The sequence below is a fragment of the Chiloscyllium plagiosum genome, unplaced genomic scaffold (genome assembly GCF_037043375.1).
Source record: "Chiloscyllium plagiosum isolate Xiang-an unplaced genomic scaffold, Cpla_swu_hap1 HiC_scaffold_37, whole genome shotgun sequence".
Lineage (NCBI taxonomy): Eukaryota > Metazoa > Chordata > Chondrichthyes > Orectolobiformes > Hemiscylliidae > Chiloscyllium > Chiloscyllium plagiosum.
In genome coordinates this window covers 33,323,999-33,349,592 of record NW_028270175.1, presented here as the reverse complement: position 1 = coordinate 33,349,592, position 25,594 = coordinate 33,323,999, and the positions used below count along the sequence as shown (strand labels likewise).

The 25,594-nt window shown below is 43.5% G+C and overlaps 1 protein-coding gene across 8 annotated transcripts in view; it reads right to left on the bottom strand.

Annotated features, from left to right (window-relative positions):
• The window catches only part of disp3 (dispatched RND transporter family member 3), a 492,179-nt gene that overhangs the window by 444,868 nt on the left and 21,717 nt on the right, over positions 1-25,594 (bottom strand). For 6 of the 8 annotated variants that reach the window (XM_087980574.1, XM_087980573.1, XM_087980579.1 and 3 more), the window contains exon 2: positions 10,537-10,643. The exons of the other annotated variants lie outside the window; for them this stretch is intronic. The gene's annotated coding sequence lies outside the window, so the exon portion shown is untranslated. The remainder of the gene's footprint in view (positions 1-10,536; positions 10,644-25,594) is intronic. 8 annotated transcript variants of the gene reach the window in all.

Genomic DNA, 25,594 nt, shown 5'->3' with positions numbered 1-25,594 from the left:
GATGGTGAATACAATGAATATGACATTTTAGTATTTCATATTCCCAGTATTTGACATGTAATCATTATGGCAGAGAAAATGGCCATTCAGCTCATCAAATCCATGGTAGGCATTTTTCCTTTATGGGATAAGTCAATTATCCCACATGCAGAGAGAAGTCATACGACAAAATAACTAGTGTCAACAATTAATTTAGTGATTATTGCACTAATATGACAACAATATGGCAACAGCACACCTCATCTCCCAACATGCTTGCCTGGAGTGCCAGACTGAATTTACCTTTATAAATAAATGATGTAGTTTTTCAATCATATCATCCAATATGCAATTCTTTCACACAGTTTGATTTCCTAGTCCTAAATTGGATATTTCAGCCTTAACATCAGTGATTATACCTTTAGGTTTTCAAACACCCGTCTAGTCCAGTATGCTGGGTAAGAATATAAAAAGTAAGAGGAATAGGGCTTATGGCCCCTTAAGCCTGACCTGCCCTTCAACAGTGAAGTCTCAATGCTTCTTTCACGCCAGCTCAGCAAACTGTGAACTCCCTGATATTTCAAAACTCTCCCTCCTCATTAAATACTTCCATTAATCTAGGCTTCACAACTCTCAGGGGCAGATAATTCCAGACATTCACTACCCCCTGGGAGAAGAAATACCTTCACATCTCCATTTAAATGGTTTACTCTGCATCTTCTGAATAACCTTCAAAGCCTAAATATCCTTACTCAAGTACAGGGCCAAATTGTACACAGTACTCCAGCTGTGGCTTCACCAACATCTGTACAGTTGTACAATGCTTTTTTATTTTTAAACTATAGGGGGAGGTGATGGACTAGTGGCTAGATTATTGTTGCTAGATTATTAATCCAGAGACCCTGGGAGTGTGCCAGGCGTGTGGGTTCAAAACCCGGAAATTTGAGTTCAATTGAAAAAAGACAAGAATTAGGAGTCTGATGATGACCAGGAATCAATTGTTGGAAAAACCCATCTGGTTTACTAATATCCTTTATGGGAGGAAACTGCATCCTTACCTGGTCTGGCCTACACACAGCAATGTGCTTGACTCTTAACTGCCTTCTGGTATGAGCAATAAATGCTCATAGTCTAGCCAGCAATACTCTCCTCCCATGAATGAATAAAAAAAAATCCAGACCCACATCAATAAGGGTCAAAATTCTATTTGCCTTCTTAATTATTTGTGGCACCTGCATGCTAATTATTTTGTATTTCGTGCAGAAGAACATCCAAATGCTACACATATTTGAGTTTCTCTGCATTTCAATAACAGTTTACCTTTTGATTCTCCCTACCAATGTGCATGACCTTACATTTCCCTGCATTGAACACCTTCTGCCAGGTATTTGCCCACTCACTCAACCAATCTGACCCCCTTGCAGATTACTGACCATAAGGCCATAAGATATAGGAGCAGAATTAGGCCATTTGCCCCATCAAGTCTGCTCCACCATTCAATCATGGCTAATATGTTTCTCAACCTCATTCTCCTAATTCATCAAGTACCTATCTATCTCAGTGACTTGGCCTACACAGCCTTCTGTGGCAATGAGTTCCACAGATTCACCACCCTCAGACTGAAGAAATGTGCCCTCATCTCAGTTCTTAAAAGATTGTCTCTTCACATTGAGGCTTCACTCAGCTTCTCATCTCTGTTACTATTGGAAGCATGCTTTCGATAACCACTATACCCAAGCATCTCAGGATTCTGAGAATTTCAATGAGATCTCCTTACCTTTCTCAACTCCACTGAGTGTAGACACAAAGTCCTCAACCTATCAAATGCCATATCCTTCATTCCTGGGATCATTCTTGTAAACCTCCTCTGGACAGCCTTCCTTAGATATGGAGTTCAAAATTGCTCACAATATACTAAATATGGTCTGACTGTAGAAATAGATCATAACCCTACCTGTAACAGGCAGACATGCATTTTCAAATAGGTAGCAATAATCAAGAATCTAAGCTGAACCCTTCTTTGCTTGTGGAGTTCAAATGACACGTTCTAAAATCATTTAGAATTATTACAGACATTATCAGGGTACACGTGTCTGTGACTTTCCAATTATTTCTAGAAAATTTATTTTTAATTATTGCAGTTTTCTCTTCCACTTCACATCTCCATTGAATAAAAAGACTCTTGAACAAGATTCCATTAGCACCAGGATTGCGCGCCTTCAGTCTTGAGTTTATGCATTTAAAGTTGGAAAGCTAATAGCTCGGTTAACTTGCAAATCTGAGCATAAATGTTGTGTAAACCTGACATCCACTCCGGTAAGTTCCAGCTGGATCACCAGAAACAAGTGAGCAAAAGGATGGTGGCCAATTTTGAATGAGTGCTTAAAAAAAGGAGTTGTTTCAGCACAGTAGTAGTGTCAAAGTATGCCGCTGGAAAAGCACAGCCAGTCAGGCAGCATCCGAGGAGCAGGAGAGTTGACATTTTGAGCATCAGTTCTTCATCAGGAATGAGGGGGTGGCCCAAGGGGGCTGAGAGATAAATGGAAGGGGAGTGGGGCTGGGGAAAGTAGACACTGCCCTGTGGCCGAACGTAGTAAACAACCCCAACGCCCGGTGGCCAAACACTTTAACTTCCCCTCCCAGGATATACAAGTCCTGGGCCTCCTCTACCACCAAACTCTAGCCACCCAATGCCTGGAGGAAGAAGGCCCCACCTTCTGCCTTGGCATCCTCCAACCACATGAGATCAAAATGGATTTCACCAGTTTCCTCATTTCCCCTCCCCCTCCCTTATCCCAGATCCAACCTTTCAATTCAGCACTGCCCTCTTGAACTGCCTGACCGGTTCACCTTCTTTCCCACCTATCCACTCCATCCTCCTCTCCGAACTATCACCTTCACCCCCACTCTCATGCATCTATCGCATTCCCAGCTATCTTCCCCCCAGCCCCACCCCCTCCCATTTATCTCTCAGCCACTTTGGGCCACCCCCTCATTCTTGATGAAGAGCTTATGCTCAAAACGTTAACTCTCCTACTCCTCGGATGCTGCCTGGCTGGCTGTGCTTTCTCAGCACCACACTCTTCGACTCTGATCTCCAGCATGTGCAGTCCTCACTTTCTCCTAGTTGATTCTAACCTTACTGCAAAGCCTCTTCCAAGGATGCTTACTTTGAAGAAGTTCTCCTCCTCCCAGTACAAGGATCTAAGTGAGTCTCTCTCTCAATGCACATCCCAGGTTGTCTCCTCTGCCTTGAAATTCTTCATCCATGTCCTGAAGCAAACCGGCTATCAGAGCCACATGTCCTTCCTCAGCACTTGCTGACAGTACCAACTGATACCATATGGACTCCGACTACATTCAGATCATCACAATTTGGATCTGACCAGGACAACTAGTACCTACTGCAAATCCAAAGCCTCCAAAAATGGTTCTCCCTCTGGATCCTCCGCGCCACACTTGCAGGCATGTGCTGCCACCTACTCTCCTTGCAGTCAGCCCTCTCCCAGCTCAAGGCCACACTCTCCCAGACTTGCCATGCATCCGCTCCAGCCACCATCACCACAGTAAATGATGACATTACTTTTGCCCCCACCACCCCACAGACTGCAGCCACTGCCGACTATGCCACCTCCACGATCGCCATCAAGACAACTGCCTCAGTGATTACTGTCAAGACAACCACCTCTGCAATCACCGGCAAGACAACGCTACCATAACCATCATGACGTCTACCTGGCAAATCACATCCACCTCCGTAATTGTCACCGCCTCAGCCACTTTTGCCCCCACCGTGTCACTCACTGGAACACCATCGATGACATCAACTGTCAGGTGTTACATCACTTCCACCCCTGCAGATGCCAACGAAGGCACTGTTTCCAACCCCGACCCCCGGGGTAAACATCACTTCTGTTGGTGATGTCACCCCTTCCTGAAGAAGGGCTTATGCCCGAAACGTCGATTCTCCTGTTCCCTGGATGCTGCCTGACCTGCTGCGCTTTTCCAGCAACACATTTCCAGCTCTTGTTCCAACTCCAACCTCACCATCAAACCAGCAGATGGGCGGGGGGGGGGGGGGGGGGGGGGGGGGGGCAGGGAGTGAGGGGACACTGGTAATTTGGCCTACCGACCTCTACACTGCTGAAACCAGGTGTCAACACACACATACCTCCTCCTACTGCCCCCTCAACAATGATCTCACCTCCAATCACCAAACCATCATCACCCAGACCGTCCACAACCTCATCACCTCAGGGGATCTCTCACCAACAGCCTCCAACCTCAGTCTGCTGACACCGCACCACCTAATTCTACCTCTCACCTAAAATTCACAAACCTGACTGCCACGGTTGACCCAGCCTGCTCCTGCCCCACCAAACCTATCTCCGCTTACCTTGACATCATCCTGTCCCCCTTGGTCCAGGATCTCCCCAGATATGTTCAGGACACCACGCCCTTCACCTACCCCATGGCTTTCGTTTCTCCGGCCCCCAACATCTCATCTTCACCATGGACATCCAGTCCATGTACACATCCATCCACCATGACGAAGACCTACAAGCCCTGCATTTCTTCCTCTCTCTACCAGTACCCTTCCACTGACACACTTATTCGATTGGCTGAACTGGTCCACACATAATTTCTCCTTCCAATCCTCTCACTTCCTCCAGACCAAATGGGTAGCTATGGGCTCCCACATGGTGCCCAGCTATGTCTGCCTCTTCGTTGAGTTCGTGGAACAATCGGTCTTCCGCAGCTACACCGGCACCATTCCCCACCTTTTCCTTTGCTACATTGATGACTGTAATACCTTGTACTCCCACAAGGAGGTTGAACAGTTCATCAACCTCATGAGCACTGTCCACCCTGAACTCAAGTTCACCTGGACCATCTCGGTTACTTCCCTCCAATTCCTGGACCTCTCCATCTCCATTTCCGGCGACTGAGTCGACATGCCGACATCTACTTCAAAATTAGCGAACCCCACAGCTACCTGGACTATACCTCCTCTCACCCTGCTCCTGTGAAAATGCAATCCCTTATTCCCGATTCCTCCACCTCCGCCTCATCTATTCCCAGGAGAATCAATTCCGCCACAGAACCTCTCAGATGGCCTCCTTTTTCAAAAGACTGCAATTTCCACTCCCACATAGTCAACGATGCCCTCCAACACATCTCCTCCATTTCCCGCATCTCCACCTGGAATCCCACCCCTCTAATCACAACAATGACAGTTCCCCCCAGTCCTCACCTTCCACCCCACCAACTACTGGATACATTGCAGCATCCTCTGCCATTTCCGCCACCTACAAACAGATCCTACCACTGGGGATATATTTCCCTCCCCACACCATCTGCATTCTGGAGAGACCATTCCCTCTGGGGCTCTCTTATTATGTCCACACCCTCCACCAACCCACACTCCACTCCCAGACCTTCCACTGCCACCACAAGAAGTGCAAAGCCTGCGCCCACATCTTCCCCCCACCTCTGTCCAAGGCCCCAAAGGATTCTTCCACATCCAACAGAGATTTACCTATACTTCCACACACGTCATCTAATATGTCCGTTGCTGTCGATGTGGTCTCCTCTACGTTGGGGAGACAGGACACCAACTTGTGGAATGTTTCAGGGAATATCTCTGGGACACACGCACTAAAACAACCCCACTGCCCTGTGGCCGAACACATTAACTCCCCCTCCCACTCCGCCAAGGACATACAAGTGCTTGGCCTCCTCCACTGCCAAACTTTAGCCACCTGACGCCTGGAGGAAGAACACTTCATCTTCCACCTTGGCACCCTCCGACCACACGGGATCAATGTGGATTTCACCAGTTCCCTCATTTCCCCTCCACCCACCGTATCCCAGATTCAACCTTCCAACTTGGCACTGCCCTCTTGAACTGTCCTACCTGTCCATTTTTCCACCTATCCAGTCCACCCTCCTCTCCGACCTATCACCTTCACACCCACTTTCATCTACCTATTGCATTCCCAACTTTCCAGCCCCACCACCATCCCATTTTTCTCTCAGCCCCATTGGGACACCCTTCATTCTAGATGAAGAGCTTATGCTCGAAAAGTTGACTCTCCTGTTCCTCAGATGCTGTCTGACCAACCGTGCTTTTCCAGCACCACACTCTTTGATTCTGATCTCCAGCATCTGCAGTCTTTATTTTGTCCACAGTAGTAGTGTCCCTATTTCTGAGCCAGGAGATCTGAGTTCAAGTCCCACCTGCTCCAAAGGTGAGTGCTAACATCTCCAAACAAGTTGAAAGCAAGAAAATCAACAAGTTTGCAAATGAATAACTCTGTTGTCAATTAAGATTATATCAGCTATATCTGTCCATTAAAATAAACATCTGATTTTAGAGTATTGTATCCATTTTCCACAAAACATTGCATAAAGTTGCTCACATTTACTTAATGATCCATTTACAAAATGGAACAGAATGAATATGTTATCTACATTTTTTAAATGAAGTACAATCACAGAATGGCTTCATTGATTCTAAAAATATAGTTATCCCACGCAGAGAGCAAAATGATACCATATATAACAGTAAATGAAATCATATGCAGCCTATCGCCTTGTGGTACCCAAAGTTACAATCACATTTTCAGAAACAAGTACCACAGCTGACATCAAGTGGAATTTTCCAAACTTTCATATATTGCTAGACACATTATTAATTCAATTGCAAACTATAGCGCTGTCGTGAATGATGTAGCATCCAGAGTAATTCATGTTTACATACACATATAATATAGCCCTTAATTTTTTTCCAAATAATATAACAACATAACAGCTCCCAAGTGGAATGACCGAGGCATGTTGCATTCTCTCAGCTTTGCAGCATTTCATATTTTCAGGTTGAGGCTAGTTAATCTTATTTGCAGCATACAAGGCAAAGCAGGGAGCAAACACCAACATTGGTTGTGGCTTTACAGAAATGTTAATGATCATGAATTAATTTATCATATGACATTTTATACTGTATAATACCAAATGATAACTTTAACATTTCACTCAATTATCATAATAAAGGATTTCCACATTCTAGCTGAGTTGCATTTACCAGGACACGAACACAGGTTTTGTACTTGATTTACTGGTATTATTAACATGGCTGTAATAGCAATCCTGTCCAAGAAGCCTAAACAATTACTCCAATATATTGCTGCAATTTGCACCCTCTCATTTCCAGCTTAGGTTTATTGCTTTCTTGAGTCTTCAATTTACTCGTGTTATTCTCCTTTCATTGTCAGACAAGTAAATAAATTAAATGCCCTCCACAACCAAATTTCTTTTTCAAATTCAACAGACGAATGACAGTCTTCAAAAGGAGATCAGGCAGATGATAGCTTGAGGGGAAGGAATGGGAAAATGTTTTATTTATCGTAGCAATAGGCATAATAGTCTAATCATCAAAGAAATCATCAAGAGGATAAAAGAATTGCTCAAGATGCATGTTCTTGATAAGCAAAAGTACAAATGAATAAACTTCTGTCTGACCTAAAGACATTCTAAAGCACTTCTCAAATCATGAATTAGCCTTGAAGCACAAAGAAATTCCAAAAGCAAATACAAAGCATTGATCTATCATTTTGTATTTGGTGGTGTTGGTTGATTGATTATTTTAACCTTAACATCAGAAGACTGTTCATGAACAGCAAGCAGGCATACAGAACCTCTGTTTACTTTCTTAGTGGAAACACTGCAAAAGCAAAAACACCAAACATACTGGAAATACGAAATTAAAGCAGAAAATTCTGGAAATATTTGGCAGATTTGCAGCATCTGTGGAAAGCGAAAAACAGTTAGCATTTCAGATCAATGACCTTACATCATGAAAGGGAATATTGGAGATGCAAAAGGCTTCAAAACAAGTATAGAGTCAGTGATGGGAGAGTGGTGAGAAAAGCTGCAAGAGAAGATCTACGATAAGTTAAGAGGCATGAGAGATTCAATAACAAAATGACTAATGGTGCAAGATAACAAAGAATGGGGAGAGAAGTAAAGGAACAAATTGATGCAAATGGCAAAAACCATGATCGGCTGCCAAAGAAAAAATGAAACCAATAAAAAAGGAGTTTAGTTAGTATAGATTAGATTACTTACAGTGTGGAAACACGCCCTTCGGCCCAACAAGTCCACACCGACCCTCCGAAGAGCAATGCACCCAGACTCATTCCCCTAACACGACGGGCAATGTAGCATGGCCAAATTTACCTAACCTGCACATTTTTGGACTGTGGGAAGAAACTGGAGCACCCGGAGGAAACCCACGCAGACAGGGGGAGAATGTGCAAACTCCACACAGACAGTTGCCTGAGGTGGGAATTGAACCTGGGTCTCTAACACTGTGAGGCAGCAGTGCTATCCACTGAGCCACCATGCTGCCCACTGCCACCGTGCTGCCCACTGCCACCATGCCACCCACTCTGTTAACTCTGTTTCTGTCTCCAGAAATAATTGTTCGTATGAAAGTGGGAACTCAGACAGGCAAACAAATAATTTCAAGCCACCACTGTTTTGTAGCACCATTCTGCCCCTCAACCAGTTTCTGGAAGGTTGAATTGGACCTGGAACATCCATCTCAGAAGCAGCTGAAGTAATGTTTAGTCAATCTAAAGCCTAATTAAGGATTAAAATCAGTGTCAAAGGAATTTCCAATTGAGCTGCAGAACCTCACTGCATCAGGACCAATGTGGTTGCCTAGAATTGGCCTACCAATTATGGTGGACCAGGTGGACAGAACACCATTATCTTTGAAACCTTGCCCCACCTACATGGCTGCACCCACAGGCTGAATTGAAAAGGATTCTCCCTCATCATTGTAGTCCTGTCGCTGTTTCAATTATTTTGTTTGAAATAGTATGGAAGTGCAGAGAGGATACCTCAATATGGGCGGCACGGTGGCACAGTGGTTAGCACTGCTGCCTCACAGCGCCAGAGACCCGGGTTCAATTCCCGCCTCAGGCGACTGACTGTGTGGAGTTTGCACGTTCTCCCCGTGTCTGCGTGGGTTTCCTCCGGGTGCTCCGGTTTCCTCCCACAGTCCAAAGATGTGCAGGGTCAGGTGAATTGGCCATGCTAAATTGCCCGTAGTGTTAGGTAAGGGGTAAATGTAGGGTTATGGGTGGGTTTCGCTTCGGCGGGTCGGTGTGGACTTGTTGGGCCGAAGGGCCTGTTTCCACACTGTAATCTAATCTAATCTAATATGGAGGCACCCTCTCTGATTCCCTTACGTACATCCTTTTCTTTCATTTACCACAGACTGCAATTCCTTCAGTGACCAGTGGTTGTCCAGCCTCAGGAGTTTGTCCAGAATTATTAATTGGACACCAAGTATATCTTCAGGCAACTAATTCTTCAACCTGATGAAAAGGGCAGTCAAGTTGATGCTCCCCTTACAGTGTGGGGTTGGGACACACATTGAAGCAAAATTTCCCAATCCAACCACTTTGCTACACCAGAGCCAAACTGTCTCCACAACCACTAAAGGTTATATATTCAATTTTTGTTTGAAATTCTCAGTGAAATGAGCAGCCCCCATGTACAAAATTAAATCCTTTCAAAGACAATACATCTAAAGCATTTTCCTTTAGAAAGAAAGTGTCTAAAAAGGATTAAAACTTCCACTGCAATCCCAGCAGGTCTTTCTGGATCTGTAGCTCAGTTGATCTTTTATTTTACGGAGTGGGAGGTATAGTCGTATAACTGGAGAGTCAATGCCATTCGATCTTTCACACAAATACTTGGGCAATTTTTATATCATCTTGAGACAAGCTACATAATAAGATTTAAAGGAGACTCCAGTGGTCAACAAAAGAGCAGAGTGACTCCAGATACCCCAAGCCAATATTATATCAATGTCACTTACACAACACTTATTACATAAAACTTCAGCAAATTCACCATGGGTAATTTCATGAAACAGTACATCCTATGAAATTTGACTATTACTGTACAAATTTACACATTTCAAAAAATAGCTGCACTGCTTGGATGCTGGAGTTGTCACTGACCATCTTGCTCACTGTAATCACAGGACTGTTCAGCAATCCAGTAACAAAGTGGTACCTATTGCCCAGAAAGGGTTCTGCATCCATATGTCAACATGTCCTGCTTTCATGTTTGAAATTACTGGTGAGGTAAATGATCAGAATTTTAGTTGATTGGCCAAATTTGAGTTTAATGGAAAACTGAAGTCTTTTGAATCACCACGCAATCTAAGGTTAAGCATCAATGTGTTTACCAATTTGCTTCAGTCATCCTTTAAGACCCTGTAATGAACTTATGGTTGACAGCCAAGAGATTTCAGTTTATTATAAATTTCGTCCCTCCTCCCTACCTAAAATATTCTATGATAGATTTTCTAATCAAGTAAGGTTTTAAACAGGAGTGTGGACTGTTCAGTAAGTTTTGAATTCAAGAAAAAAAGTGGAATTAAGAGTCTAATGATGACCACGAATCCATTGCCATTTGTCAGAAAAAAGAACATTTGGTTTACTAATATCCTTTAGGGAGGGAAATTGCCATCCTTACCTGGTCTGGCTTACATGTGACTCCAGATCCACAGCAATGTGGTTGACTCTTAACTGGGCATTTAGGAATGGGCAATGCATACTGGCCTAGCCATCAATGCCCTCATCCTGTGATTGAATAAAAAAAACTAAAGGTAACTTTGTGATGATAAGTGAAAAGGAGATAGCACAAATAACATCTTATACAGAAATAAGGGCAATAATGAACAGACAACAAAATGCAGCAGTCACATCCCATAGAGGAACACAGCAAAAAAAGACTATTTGGCTCATTAGTTGATAGCAGCTCTTTATGAATTGTCTCTTATTTCAGCTAAATGCATCAACACATTCTATTTAATTCATCTTGGTTCATGTTAAATTATCTGCAATTGTCACCTCAACTATCTGTGGTAGCCAGTTCCACATTGCTATGACCTACGTAAGTACATTGATTCCCAACCACTACTACACCTGGATCGGCATTAAAGTTAAAGACTTATACAAAGTCTGCAATTTACCTATCTGATGGAATAGAAAATACTGAACAGATTACCATACTAAATAAAAACTACTGCTTATAACATATAAGTAGGCTATAGCCACATGTAAACAAAACCATGAACTAAATACATAACTGCTGTTTGAGTTAAATCCAATAGTTGTTTTAAATCCATACACACCGATAGGCACAGACAAACAAGAAAACATTGGTGTAATGAGTTTAGGGAAGAGAGAAAACTGAGGGAAAAAATACAGTATAATGACACTCAATAGACTGATATTCCTTTTTGTCCCCAAGTCTTCTGTTCTTCAGTCTTCTCCAAGTTCTTTCATTTCTTGACAAGAGGCTAATTATACTAATTTTAAAAAGTCTCTGCGTTACTGGATGAAGGCAATAAATCAGAGCAGCTAATAAGACAAAATATTAGGCTTTCCTTCAGGCATTTTTAGTGCAGAGAAAACAGACATAGAACCTGCTCATCCAACAGTCTGTAGGCTTCTCACCCTCTATTGTAAAACCCAAAGTTGTCACCTACACAGAAAACAGACAGCTGTTATCAAGCTGATGAATTCAGGTATCCACAACTGGTCACATTTTCACAAACAGATCAGCTACCTGTCATCAGTCAAATCACTCTCTGCTCAGCCACACACATCCGCCCTCCAATGCTGTGCTAACTTACTTTATCTTCCCTATCACTTGCAAAGAAAAGAGTATAAACACAACTCACAATGAGTTCCAGTATTTTCAAAAGTGTAGCATTTCTTTCTCTACCGTTTGGTTTTAAAACAGTCCTTAATCTATTTCAGTCCACAATCGAAAATAAAAGAAACCTAAAAATAAAATCCTTACAAAATTCTAACCACGAAAGATGTTTATCCTGAATTTCCTCTTAAACGTATCAGTACTGACTATTTCCCTTTTCTGGCCTATGGTTTCTTCTGTCCAACAAGAAGAAATATCTGCTACATGCTTATCCTATGACACCTTTCCATAATCAGGTCATCCTCCATCTCATCATTTTTAAGAGAACAAAATGCTTAATTCTCTTAGTATTCCTGTTAAAAAACATCTTTCAGCTTTAATATCATTTTTGCAAATCCTTCTAATGCTTCTCCAGTGTATCCTTTTCATAATATAGAAACCAAAACAATGCACTTCACACTAATTGTGACCTAACTAAATGTTCTACAAATGCTTAATACAACTTCTCTGCTTTCAATTTTATCCCTTTACAAATGATGCCCAGTCAAACCAAATTATACATGACTCATCATATTTACTGAGTTGCATTTGCCTGCATGTACGTACACAATAACAGAACAATTATGAGTGTCTAAATTATTGTGCAGTACCATATTCGGTCTCTCATCTGCTATCTTTTCAAAGAATAGGACAGCTGATGTCATAGCTAAAGAACAGCTTTAACCAGAGATCCAAGCATCAGTACCTTCATGACTCAGAGACCAAAACCGACAAGACCAAAATTGTGCTGATGTTAAAGGAAACAGAGTAAGAAAAGGGCACAGTAAAGACGATGAAAGAATAGTTGAGCATTCCTGAGCTACTCATTCTCCTTTTTCTTTTGTGAGATCATGAGCAATGCTTGCTAAATCCTTGCTTTGGCACAGATCCTCACTCCACTTTGTTAGTACCTGGTAAGGAGGGATGAATTTTCCCATTCTTACTTAGACCATCACAGAGTTTGGCTTCAGAATTTAGAGAAGATGTATTTAGTCAATTCTGTACATGTCCATAATTGCTTTTTGAGGCTATGAAAATTTCAGTCTGATAGGTTTCTTAGGTTAAATAATGAACAATTTTATAAACAAATACTATTCTGTGCTCAAGCTGAGTTGAAAAATGTGGTGCTGGAAAAACACAGCAGGCCAGGCAGCATCCGAGGAGCAGGAGAATTGATGTTTCGGGCATAGGCCCTTCTTCAGGAATGAGGCTGGTGTGCCAAGCGGACTGAGATAAAAGGTAGGGGGGAGGGAATTTGGGGGAGTGGCACTGGGAATATGATAGGTGGAAGGAGGTGAGGGTGAGGGTGATAGGCCGGAGAGGGGGTGGGAGCGGAGAGGTCGGGAAGAAGATCGCAGGTCAAGAGGGCGGTGCTGAATCCGGGGGTTGGGACTGAGATAAGGTGGGGGGAGGGGAAATGAGGAAGCTGGAGAAATCTACATTCATCCCTGAAGGAAGATGAGGCGCTCTTCCTTCAGGCGTCGTGTGGTCAGGGTCTGGCAATGGAGGAGGCCAAGGATCTGCATGTCCTTGGCAGAGTGGGAGGGGAAGTTAAAGTGTTCAGCCATGGGGCAGTTGGGTTGGTTAGTGCGGGTGTCCCAGAGGTGTTCCCTGAAACGTTCCGCAAGTAGGCGGCCTGTCTCCCCAATGTAGAGGAGACCACATCCCGAACTCAAATTTACCTGGACCGTCTCAGACTCCTCCCTCCCCTTCCTAGACCTCTCCATTTCTATCTCGGGGAACCGACTCAACACAGACATTTACTACAAACTGACCAAATCCCACAGCTACCTAGATTACACCTCCTCCCACCCTACCCCCTGTAAAAATGCCATCCCATATTCCCAATTCCTTCGCCTCTGCCGCATCTGCTCCCAGGAGGACCAATTCCACTACCGAACAACCCAAATGGCTTCCTTCTTCAAAGACCGCAATTCCCCTCCGAGGTGGTCGATGATGCTCTCCACCGCATCTCTTCCACTTCCCGCACTTCTGCCCTTGAACCCCGCCCCTCCAATCGCCACCAGGACAGAACCCCACTAGTCCTCACATTCCACCCCACCAACCTCCAGATACATCGTATCATCCTCCGTAATTTCCGCCACCTCCAAACAGACCCCACCACCAGGGATATATTTCCCTCCCCACCCCTATCAGCATTCCAGAGAGACCACTCCCTCCGCGACTCCCTCGTCAGATCCACAACCCCACCAACCCAACCTCCACTCCCGGCACCTTCCCCTGCAACCGCAAAAAGTGTGCCCACACCTCCCCCCCCACCTCCCTCCAAGGCCCCAATGGATCCTTCCATATCCGTCGCAAATTCACCTGCAACTCCACACACATCATTTACTGTATCCGCTGCACCCGATGTGGTCTCCTCTACATTGGGGAGACAGACCGCCTACTTGCGGAACGTTTCAGGGAATGCCTGTGGGACACCTGCACCAACCAACCCAACCGCCCCGTGGCTGAACACTTTAACTCCCCCTCCCACTCCGCCAAGGATATGCAGGTCCTTGGCCTCCTCCATCACCAGACCCTGACCACACGACGCCTGGAGGAAGAGCGCCTCATCTTCCGCCTAGGAACCCTCCAACCACACGGGATGAATGTAGATTTCTCCAGCTTCCTCATTTCCCCTCCCCCCACCTTATCTCAGTCCCAACCCCTGGAATCAGCACCGCCCTCTTGACCTGCAATCTTCTTCCCGACTTCTCCAACCCCACCCCTTCTCCAGCCTATCACCCTCACCTCCTTCCACCTATCGTATTCCCAGCGGCCCTCCCCCAAATTCCCTCCCCCCTACCTTTTATCTCAGCCAGCTTGGCACACCAGCCTCATTCCTGAAGAAGGGCTTATGCCCGAAACGTCGATTCGCCTGCTCCTCGGATGCTGCCTGGCCTGCTGTGTTTTTCCAGCACCACATTTTTCAACTCTGGTCTCCAGCATCTGCAGTTCTCACTTTCTCCTGTGCTCAAGCTGAGACAGATTATGTAATACAACACCATTCATAAGGTTACACACATTCAACTGGGCCTGTATTACATACAAGTATGCAGTGCAAAAGGTGAGGCTCACTGAGCGTTGATAGTTCATGAAAAAGTTAAAACAAAGGAATATATAGCTAGCAGTTTGTTGACTTATCTCAAGGAGATGAATTAAAATTGGTGTTTCAGCTTTTCATTTATTCTTTTAGATGTAGTTCTATGGGGTAGATGTCCACATTTCAAAACATGTCTATTGTTATGAAGGTGTAGAAGTACTGTACCTTTAAGAGAGTTGAAAAGCTCGCAAAACTGCCTGACACAGCACAAAGTGTTCTGAACAAGATAACAATGTAACACATGGTTGACACAAACAGTGTAGCTGGGTTGCCATGTGACAAAAACAAATTCAAATTTGGCTAATTAGTTTAAATTATGCCCCAAGATACCAAAATCCAATCAAATTTGAATTTAGTATTTTGATGACATCAAACCAATGAAATGATCCAAGGTTTTAGGGTATGAAACTGGACATTTTGAACAGTTAGGGGGAGAAGTGCCAAAAGGCCAACAGATGTAGTTTAAGAGCTCTGAGAGGTACCTAACTGTGGAAGAAGTCTACGCAGCACAATATCGCAACCAACCTGGAGAGAATCTACATAGGAGATTTGGCAAATGTGACTGGTTTTGAAACGTTATTTTTTTTCATAAATCGTAATCAGGATTTCTTATTGTATAAGTATTGTAGAGTACGAGGTAAACGATAGGTTTAAGAGAAAGGAGTTGTAAAAAATTGTTAATTAACATGCCTAGACTTAAAGAATAAAGTTGTTAGTTTTTACTTTAAATATTTACCTCTGGGATAGATCTTTGCCTCTCGCATTTTAACAGATTACAGTAGGTGTTGCTGGTTTAAATTAGCAGAGTGGTTTACCCCTTGTCGTAACACTGTTAACAGTAAAATTTCTTAAAAGGTTGATCACTTCTGTAGAACCAGGAACACCTCTTTGGGACAGCTATCAATACCGCATTCTTCTAATCTCTCCTTCAATCCCTCAAAGTTCCCTGCTTATTTGTTTATTCCAGAGCAACATTATTAGTTCATGTCTGTGGCAGTTATTGTTCGAAAATAGATAAGAACATTTCAAATGCTTGAGATGAGACATCAAAAAGTTTTCAGCTGCTGTGAAATAATAGAAGATAGGTGTCTTTCATGGTCTAGAGGGATATGATTGGTTTCACCCCACTTGGAATGTAAAATTGTGAAAATTACAGTAGGCTAGACTGTGTTTATTTTGAAATATCTTTAAGACAAAAGTACTTCCTTATAAGGTTCACATATTGGTACTACTGAGGTAATACTTCAAAATCATACTCTTCCTTAATGTCGTATAATTCATGTGGGTGAAACTGCACTTGCAGTACAAAGAATAGTTTTAGTCCCCATATTTAGGAAAGGATATATCACATTTGAGGTAGATCAAAAGAGATTCACTGGGTAGATTCTTAGGAAATGGAGGTTAACTTATCAAGAACAGGTAAATATGTTAGGCCTTTACTCAGTTTAAAAGAATGAGGGGCAATTTTATTGAAATGTACTCGCTTCTTAAGTGACTTGAGATATTATTATGTATGTACTTGGAGGTGCTTCCCCTTTTAGAGAACTAGTCAGGTGCCCCAGAGGGGCAAAACTTGCATCCATTCTGGAACTGGCCATGGAGGTGTGAGCATCACCAAAGAAATGGTCCTGTTCAGATTTATTTGTCTACCTGGTATATAATTCCTGGTTCCAAAGGAAGCACCAACTTAACAGCTGGCAACAAAGATAGGATCCAGCGCATGAACAAATTGCAAATACCTTTTTTTTTGGATGGAGGGGATGTTGCTGGACTTTGGAAATGGCATAGGATTAAGGAGTTAACGTCAAGAGAAGCAGTCACGAGGGGACTCGGGTCATGGTCCACACCAGGAGAGAAGGTACTCACCGGGCAGCTGTTTGAGGGCAGCAATTGAGAGGGTACTCAAGCCAACAGCTGAAGAAGAGTACACACTTGGGAACTAACAAAGTTGTGTGGAGATTGGTAGTGAGCAAACTCTGGCTTCAGGAACTAACAAAGTTGCGTAGAGATTGGTAGTGAGCAAACTCTGGCTTCAGGCAACACCAAGAAGGAATGGTGCACTTGTATAACTGGTGAGTAAGCAGCTGAGGTGGAAGCTGACTGCAAATACCCACTGGATTCCAGCGGCAGAAGCTGGACTTTATATACAGAACACTTTAATTCATTGTTAAAGGCAAACGAAGTGCCTGAGGTCATCATGGCATTAGTTTTCTTATGTACTATTGGAAGTAAGTCTTTGTGATTCTAAGCAGTCTGGTGCAACCAGAGAAACCTGCAGGGAAGACATTCCAAGAGCTGCGTGAAGAATTAGAAAATCATTTTGCAGCCAAACTGCTGATGATTATCGAAGATTTTTGTTTTTATAAACGGGCACAGCATGAAGCAGAATCCATCGCCCAATTCATGGTTGCCTAAAAGGGGTGAGAGGACCATTGAAAAATCAAAGGGTTCCTCCAAGAAACCTTGTGGGACCATTTGGTTTGTGGCCTCTGACACAAATCCATCCATCATAAGATACTAATAAGGTGAGACCTAAACTAAGGCAGCTTTTGAAATTGCTACCTCGATAGAGTTGACCCCCAGCAAAGCGACGCAGTCAGCTAATGACTTGCGGGTGCATCAAGTAGTGTAAACTCAGTAGAATGCAGTACCAATCGTTGAATGCCGCTGATGTAGCAAGAGTGGCCACAAGGAGTCATCGTGCTGCACTTGAAAAGCCCAATGCCGCAGGTAGAAGCGAGTGGGTCATATTGCCAGAAATTGTCAGGTACAACCTAAACAAGGGAAGGATAGTCAGAAAAAATTCTAAGGACAAGCTTAAAGTACATGTCAGTAGACAGAAAGTCAGCTAGGTCTGCAGAAGAAGCACAAGGCCCAGATACAGCAGTTTTAGTTAAAAATATTGGTGGTGCAGGATGAAGCTGATCGTTTCTGGATTCTACCCAAAGTAGAGGGGAAGACTAAAAATGGACATGGATATGGATGGAGCAGTGTCTCGGATTCCAGAATCAATCTAAAGGTAGAGATTGAAGGCACTACCACTGAGGCCTCCCCAGAGCACACTTTGGACATGGACAGGTGTTGGCTCTGAAGAGCTATATACTGGTGAAAGTACAGTTAAGAGACCAGTGTGAAGAATTGCCATTTTATGTAGTAAAAGGAGAATAACTGCATTATTTGGACACCTCTGGTTACAAAAATATAAGGTTGAACTAGGGCACGGTTAATTGGCTAGCAGACTTAAACACGAGTTAGCAAGAAATCCTGGACAAGTACAAAGATGTCTTCAAAGGAATCCTGAGGGAAATGAAAGAGTGGAAACTAAATTACAGCTGAAGCCACAGACTCATCCTAGGAGCCTGAAAGTCATCCAGGCTAAAGCGTAGCAGAACTGGAACGGCTGGTAATTCTGGGAGTGTTGGAACCATTAACCTCCAGTGGATAGGTCATTTGTATCATTCTGGTCTTAAAAGCAGTTGGTGTGGTGAGGATTTCTGGTCATTTTAAGGTCACAATTAACCCAGCCCTGAGTGTGGATCAATATCTCTTTCACTTATAGAAAATCTATTCAGTGGATTGGCAGGGGGAAAGAAATTTTTCAAAAATGAATCTGTCACAGGCCTACTTACAGATGAGGGTTACAAAAGAGTCTCAGCTGCCGCTGACAACAGTAGCACACAGGAGACTGTTCCATGACAAGTGGCTTTCTTTCGGCACCACAACAGTGCTAGCTCTGTTCCAGAGGACCATGGATCAAATATTAAATGCTTTGCCAGGAGTCCAAGGTTATCTGGATGATATTTTAATTACTGGATCCTCTGAAGTGGAGCATTTTCAAAATTTAGAAGGAACCCTAAAAAAATTGCAGGAACATGATCTGCAACATAAAAAGAGAAATGCGAGTTTTTTAAAGACTGCTTAGAATACTTGAGCCATGAAATTGATGGTGAGGGACTGCACAAGGCACCCAAAATGGAGGCCGTCATGAAGGCCACTAGACCAGAGAATGTGCCTCAACCCAGATTGTTCTTGAGACTTGTAAATTACTATGGCAAGTTTGTGTCTGATCCCTGACAACCATGCTAAAACCGCTGCATCGGATGCTGGGAGCGGGGCAGCTATGGAAATGGATCCAGAATGATCAGACGGCTCATCAGAAGGTGAAACAAGCCTTAAAAATGTTAACACATTTCGAATAGAAGTTGCCACTACAGTTAGGATGTGATGCCTTGCCTTATAGGATTGGCACTGTAATGTTGTACATCTGACAGAATGGAGACAAAAGGCCCATCGTATTCACATCAAGGTCACTAACAAACATGGAAGAAGATTGTGCTTAAATTAAAAGAAAGGATTGAGCATTGTGATTGACATTAAGAAGTTCACCATTTTCTTTATAGCAGTCACATCGTGCTAATGACCACCCACAGACCTACAACCTCCATTTATGGCCCATATACAGGCATACCGTCAATGGCGGCAGCATATCGGTACAGATGGGAATTGGCTGTATCAGTCTACTCACAGAAGATCAAATACCACAGTCGTGAAGCATGGCAATGCAGATGTCCTGTCAAGGCTGCCACCACCAGGGAATAAAGATGTCCCAGACTGGAACCTGCAAATCATCTAATTTTCTCAGGATGTCAAGGTGTGGTGTTAGGGCATCAGATGTAAAATGCTATTCAGAACGACCTAGTTTGGAGTCAAGTGGTTGATTTAGTCGTGAGAGGGAGGACCAGTCATGGAAACAGCCCAGAACTAGACCCTTACCTGTGCAGGAGTTGGGATTTATCCATCTCGGACGGGTGTTTAACGTGGGGAATGAGAGTTGTTATTCCTATCCCATTAAGAGGAATGATGCTGGAACAAGAGCACCCTGGATTGGTATAAAGGAAACAGCCAACAGCTACTTTTAGTGGCCAAATGTGGACTGCCAGATAGAGGAGAAAGTCAGATCATGCAAATATTTTTAACAAGTGCACCAGCATTATCATCCCTTCGTCCATGGGAATGACCTCAAACAGCATGGCAGCAGATTCACACTGATTTTGTGAGATAGGCAGAGAAAATCACGCTACTTGAGGTCTCGGATGTCCACTTCATGTGGGCAAGGTGGCAGTCAAGAGGTCAATATCAGCAGAAGCAACAATAGACCAACTGAATGAAATATTTGCCAGGTTTGGGAAACCTGAACAATCGTGACAATGGTCTACAGTTTATGGCACAAGAATTTGAGGAGTACCTGGAAAATCAAAAGTCAGAGATATGTAATTAGCTCTATATCACCTTTTGATAAATGACCAGGTGAAGAGATTTGTACAAACCTGGAAGTAGGTCTTATAGGTTTCACAAGGGGTGGCATCACTAGGATGGCTAACTGGCATCCTTAATGTTCAACTATCAGGTCAGAACCATGTTTGACTTGCTGCAGGAGAAAGAGACCAGAGAGCTAGTAGAATGAAATCAAGAAGTACAGATGTGCAGAAGGGTGGGAACCTCAAGTTTTGAGGGCATTCCAATCAGGACAAACAATGTTGACCTGGAATTATAAGCCAACCCATTTCTTGATATTGCACAGAGTGAACAAATTGGATGAAGACTAATATCTGTGATACTGGAGGAGGCCAAGATGGATCATCCACTCGGCACTTCTGGCTAGAGATTGCTGCGAAAGCTTCAGCCTGGTCTTTTGCACTGATGTGCTGGGCTCTTCCATCATTGAGTATGGGGACATTTGTGGAGTCTCCTCCTCCAGTAAGTTGTTTGATTGTCCATCACTATTCACGATTGGATGCGGCAGGACTGCAGAGCTTAGATCTGATCTGTTGGTTGTAGGATCGCTTAGCTCTGTCTATCACTTGCTGCTTATGCAGTTTGGTATGCAAGTAGTCCTGTTCAGTGACTTCACTAGGTTGACACCTTATCTTTAGGTATGCCTACTGCTGCCTCTGGCCTACTTTCCTGCATTCTCCATTGAACTAGGGTTGATCCCCTGGCTTGATATAATGGTTGATGGGGGATATGCTGCGCCATGAAGTTAAAAATTGTGCTGGAGTACGATTCTGCTGCTGTTGACGGCCCACAATGCCCTGTTGCTAGATCTGTTCAATGTCTGTCCCACTTAGCATGATGATATGGCACACAACACAGTGGACATTATTCTCAATGTGAAGGTGTGACTTTGTCACCACAAGGACTGTGCAGTGGTCATTCTTACCAATACTGTCATGGACAGATGCATTTGCAGCTGTAAACTGGTAAGGATGAATTCAAGTATGTTTTTCCCTCTTGTTGGTTCCCTCATCAATTGCCATAGACACAGTCTAGCAAATATGTCATTTAGAACCAGAGCAGCTGAATCAGTAGCTGCTGCCAAGCTACTCTTGATGGTGGACATTGTAATCAAATCAACCACAATTTTATTGAATGGCAGGGCAGGCCTGAGGTGTCAAATGATCTGCTCCTATTCATATTTCTCAAGTTCTTTTGTTCTTATATTTTTATGGGACGAGAAGCTGAAATGGGAATTGCAAGTGAAATACCAGTAGTGTCATGATGACCTCCAGAATTGTTACAGAAATATTGGCATCTATTCATGAGTATGGATCATAACATGAAAAGCAAAAGCAATTTTAAACCTGGCTGGACATCAATTTGCAAAGTGCACAGCTGGAACAGACAGTATTCATGCAGCTAAGCCTTGGACAATCAACTTCCTGTTGAAACCAGACAGGCCTGTAAATGCCTGGCCAGGTGCGAACAGCCACATTGTTTCAGAACGAACCATTGTTGACACCTCCAGGGTACCTGCTTTGTTAGTAAAATGTTATGCACATTTTGTGGCACCAAGCTCCTAGGAGGCCAGAGGTTTGGCATCAACAGCATTTGATTCTTCAAGATTCAAAATCATCTTCCGTAACCTCCAAATATGTAAATTAGTCACCTTACTGGAATGTCTGCTCCTGCCCAATGCTAATATTGGACACAGGCTGCAGAATCTTTGAGAAGATCATAAAAAGAACAGTCTGGATCTACAGTTCTTTGCTTTTTGCATCTTCAACTGTTTCTCCAGAGAGACCACCTCAGTGAGGTAACCCGAAGATGAGAACCAACCCCAAATGACAGTGGAAGCCCATATTGATGACTGCAGATCCTGAAACATCAGCCAACATTCATAGGCTAACAAACAGTCTGTCCCAGCCTTATTGAATAGGTATTACCAATCCTTTCAGCCAACCAGTTCAAATACAGTGATAAGGACCTGTGGATGGGGTGTAGTGAATCCGCAAAAGCACATGTCAAAAGCCAGTTGTACATTTAGGACTACTTATTGGAGACTCCTCTGAAGAAATTGATGGAGTTTGATGGAGTTCAATCAAATAGTGGAGTAGAGTTTGATAGATAGTTTTTTCTTTAATTAAGTACTCAATAAAGTTGCGTTAAAACTTCCCCAGACTCCAGTCCCCTTTGTCTATCTCATCACGTAACATGCCTGAGCTAAGAAGGGTTACTATGAACTGGTTTAGGTTAGTCAGGGTATATTTACTCACCTTTTCATATTACAACAGCAGGATTTGCACATTAATAAAAGCAAGAGCAGCAATTGCACCATTTCGGATTGTAAGACCCCACAATGGATAGTGAGGAAAGCTGAGAAGATCATCGGGATCTCTCTTCCCTCCATCATAGACATTTACTCCACATACTGCATTCGAAAGGCGAAGTGCTTTGTGGAAGGCCCCACACACCCCTCACTCAAACTCTTCTCCCTCCTGCCATTTGGTAAAAGATACCAGAGCATTTGGTCTCTCATGGCCAAACTGTGCAACAGTTTCTTCCCCCAAGCCATCAGACTCCTTAACACAGTATAATCAGACTCTTTCCCAACTGAAACTATTTCGTATTGCTGCTAGAAAAATGTAGATTATTCATCATTGTTCTGTTACACACAACTTGCAAAATTTGCATTTCTTATGCACTTTATGCCGTGTACAATTGTGTAGTTTGTGTGTCAATGTAGCACCCTCAGCACTGGAAGTACTCTATGCTACTTTCTCCCCACCCCCACCCTCCTCTAGCTTATCTCTCCATGCTTCAGGCTCTCTGCCTTTATTCCTGATGAAGGGCTTTTGCCCGAAACGTCGATTTTGCTGCTCGTCGGATGCTGCCTGAATTGCTGTGCTCTTCCAGCACCACTGATCCAGAAACTGGAAGAAAGCTGTCTTGTTTTTACTTTATCAGTTGCATAAAGTGGAAATGACAAATAAAAGGCTATTCTACTCTTCAATATTGCTTATTGAAGCAGTAAGACAGAGAATTTGGAATGTCACTGAGTTAAGAGAAGTCTATCTAATAACAGCTTCTAATTGATCAACTGCAGCCTGTTTAAAAGGTGTAGGTGCCAGGTGAGCAGCAGACAGAAAGTTTTTTTAAACTTTGCAAAAAACAAATGCCAAGGCCTGCAGTGTGAGAATTATATATAGCCTTTTGATGGAAAGCATTCACCGCTCACTCTTCATATAGCGAAAAAGACAGAAATATGAAGAAAGAATTTTTAAACAAGGAACCTAAGTTTACTGTCAAATCGAAGAATAGCCATCACCCCACAGACAATGTCACGTTACCATTGCTAAAGATCACAAAGTTAAACAAGCAGGAGGCTAGGGGAACACAGCAAGCCTGGCAGCATCAGGAGGTGGAGAAGTCGATATTTTGGATGGAACTCTGGGGGTGGGTGTCAGGGGAGCTCCAAATAAAGGGAGCTTGGGGGGAGAGCAGGGTAGTGAGGTGAGGGTAGGTGAAGACAAGTAGAGGGTACAACCTGGTTGGTTAATGGAAGAAATGAATCCAGTAGGTGGCCGAGAAGAATGGAGGGGAGGGGGAGTGTTGGGTTCTTCAGGCTGTAAGAGAAAGTGAGGACTGCAGATACTGGAGATCAGAGCTGAAAATGTGTTGCTGGAAAAGCGCAGCAGATCAGGCAGCATCCAAAGAGCAGGAGAATAGATGTTTCGGGCATGAGCCCTTCTTCAGGACTTTCCTCATTCCTGAAGAAGGGCTCATGCCCGAAACGTCGATTCTCCTGCTCCTTGGATGCTGCCTGACCTGCTGCGCTTTTCCAGCAACACATTTTCAGCTTCTTCAGGCTGTAGGCTGCCCAAGTGGAAGATGACATGTTGCTCCTCCAATGTGCGGTTTGATTCGTTGTGGCAATGGAAGAAGCCAAGAATGGTCATATCGGAAAGGGAGTGGGAAGGGGAATTAAAATGGGCAGTGATTGGGAGGTCCAGTTGACCTCTGCAGGCCCAGCTGAGATATTCAGCGAAACGTTCCCTAAGTTTACATTTGGTCTCTCCGATGTAGAAAAGACCACATCGGGAGCACCGGATACAGTAAACTAGGTTGGAGAAGAGGCAGGTGATCATCTGTCTTACCTGCAAGGATTGTTTTGGGCCCTGGATGAAGGCGAGAGGAGTGGTGTGCTGGCTGGTTTTGCACCTTTTCCGATTGCAGAGGAAGATACCTGGACATTCGGGAGGGGGTGTTGGTGGGGAGAGTGACGCAAACCAAGGATTGGCAAAGGAAATCATCTTTGTGGAGAGGGATAGGGACGGGAGGATGTGGGTGGGGTCTAGGTAGAGTTGGCGGAAGGATGATGCATTGGATGATGACACTGGTGGGGTGGTAGGTGAGGACCAGGGGGGTCTCTGTCTTAACTGCATTTTTTGGGGGGTGCTTTAGAGCAGTGGAAGAGGGAATAGAAGTTTACATGTAACAATTTAACATATATTACTTTTTTTTTAAAAGGATAGGGAATGGCTGGAGTTCCATAGTAGACTGAAAACCTAACTTGTAGGAAGAGAATTGAAAACTGTGCTTGAATAAGTAATTATTTTAGTGTTAATGATGTAAATTGATGTGAATTGCTTTTATACGCAATAGCAGTTAGTCAGGCAAGTTGAGTAATTTGGTGGTATAATTGGGATTTATATATTCATATATTTTGTGATGGCTTGAGAAACAGCCGGGTACAATTATCAGCATTATTGTCCCAGTTAGGTTGTGAATAAAGTTTGAGGGTTGATCACTGGGATATTTTCAATCAGGGTGATGCAAGATTAGAAGTGGAATTAGTGTGTGTAAACAGTTCTGAAGGGTAACTGAACATGATATGTTAACTCTGCTTTCTCTCCACAGATGCTGCTGGGCCTGAGTTGCTCCAGCAATTTCTGTTTTTGTATCATATTTTCAGCACCTGCAGTTCTTTAGTTTGTTAAATATAATTAATCTTCATTCATTGTCATTTGTTACATCATGTCTGTGAACATATGTATGCTTTACCATATAATAAACATATGATAGGGCAGCACAGTGGCTCAGTGGTTAGCACTGCTGCCTCATAGTACCAGGGACTCGGGTTCAATTCCAGCCTCAGTGACTATTTATGTGGAGTTTGCACATTCTCCCCGTGTCTGTGTGGGTTTCCTCCCACAATCCAAAAGATGTGCAGGTTAGGTGAATTGGTCATGCTAAATTGCCCATAGTGTTCGGTGCATTAGTCAGGGGTAAATTTATGGTAGGGGGATGGGTTACTTTTCGGAGGATCGGTGTGGACTTGTTGGGCCGAAGGGCCTGTTTCTGTATTAGAGGGAATCTAATCTAAAAATTGTAATAATTTAGTAACACAGACTTGAATATTGCAGATCTGTTCAAAGTCTGTCCCAT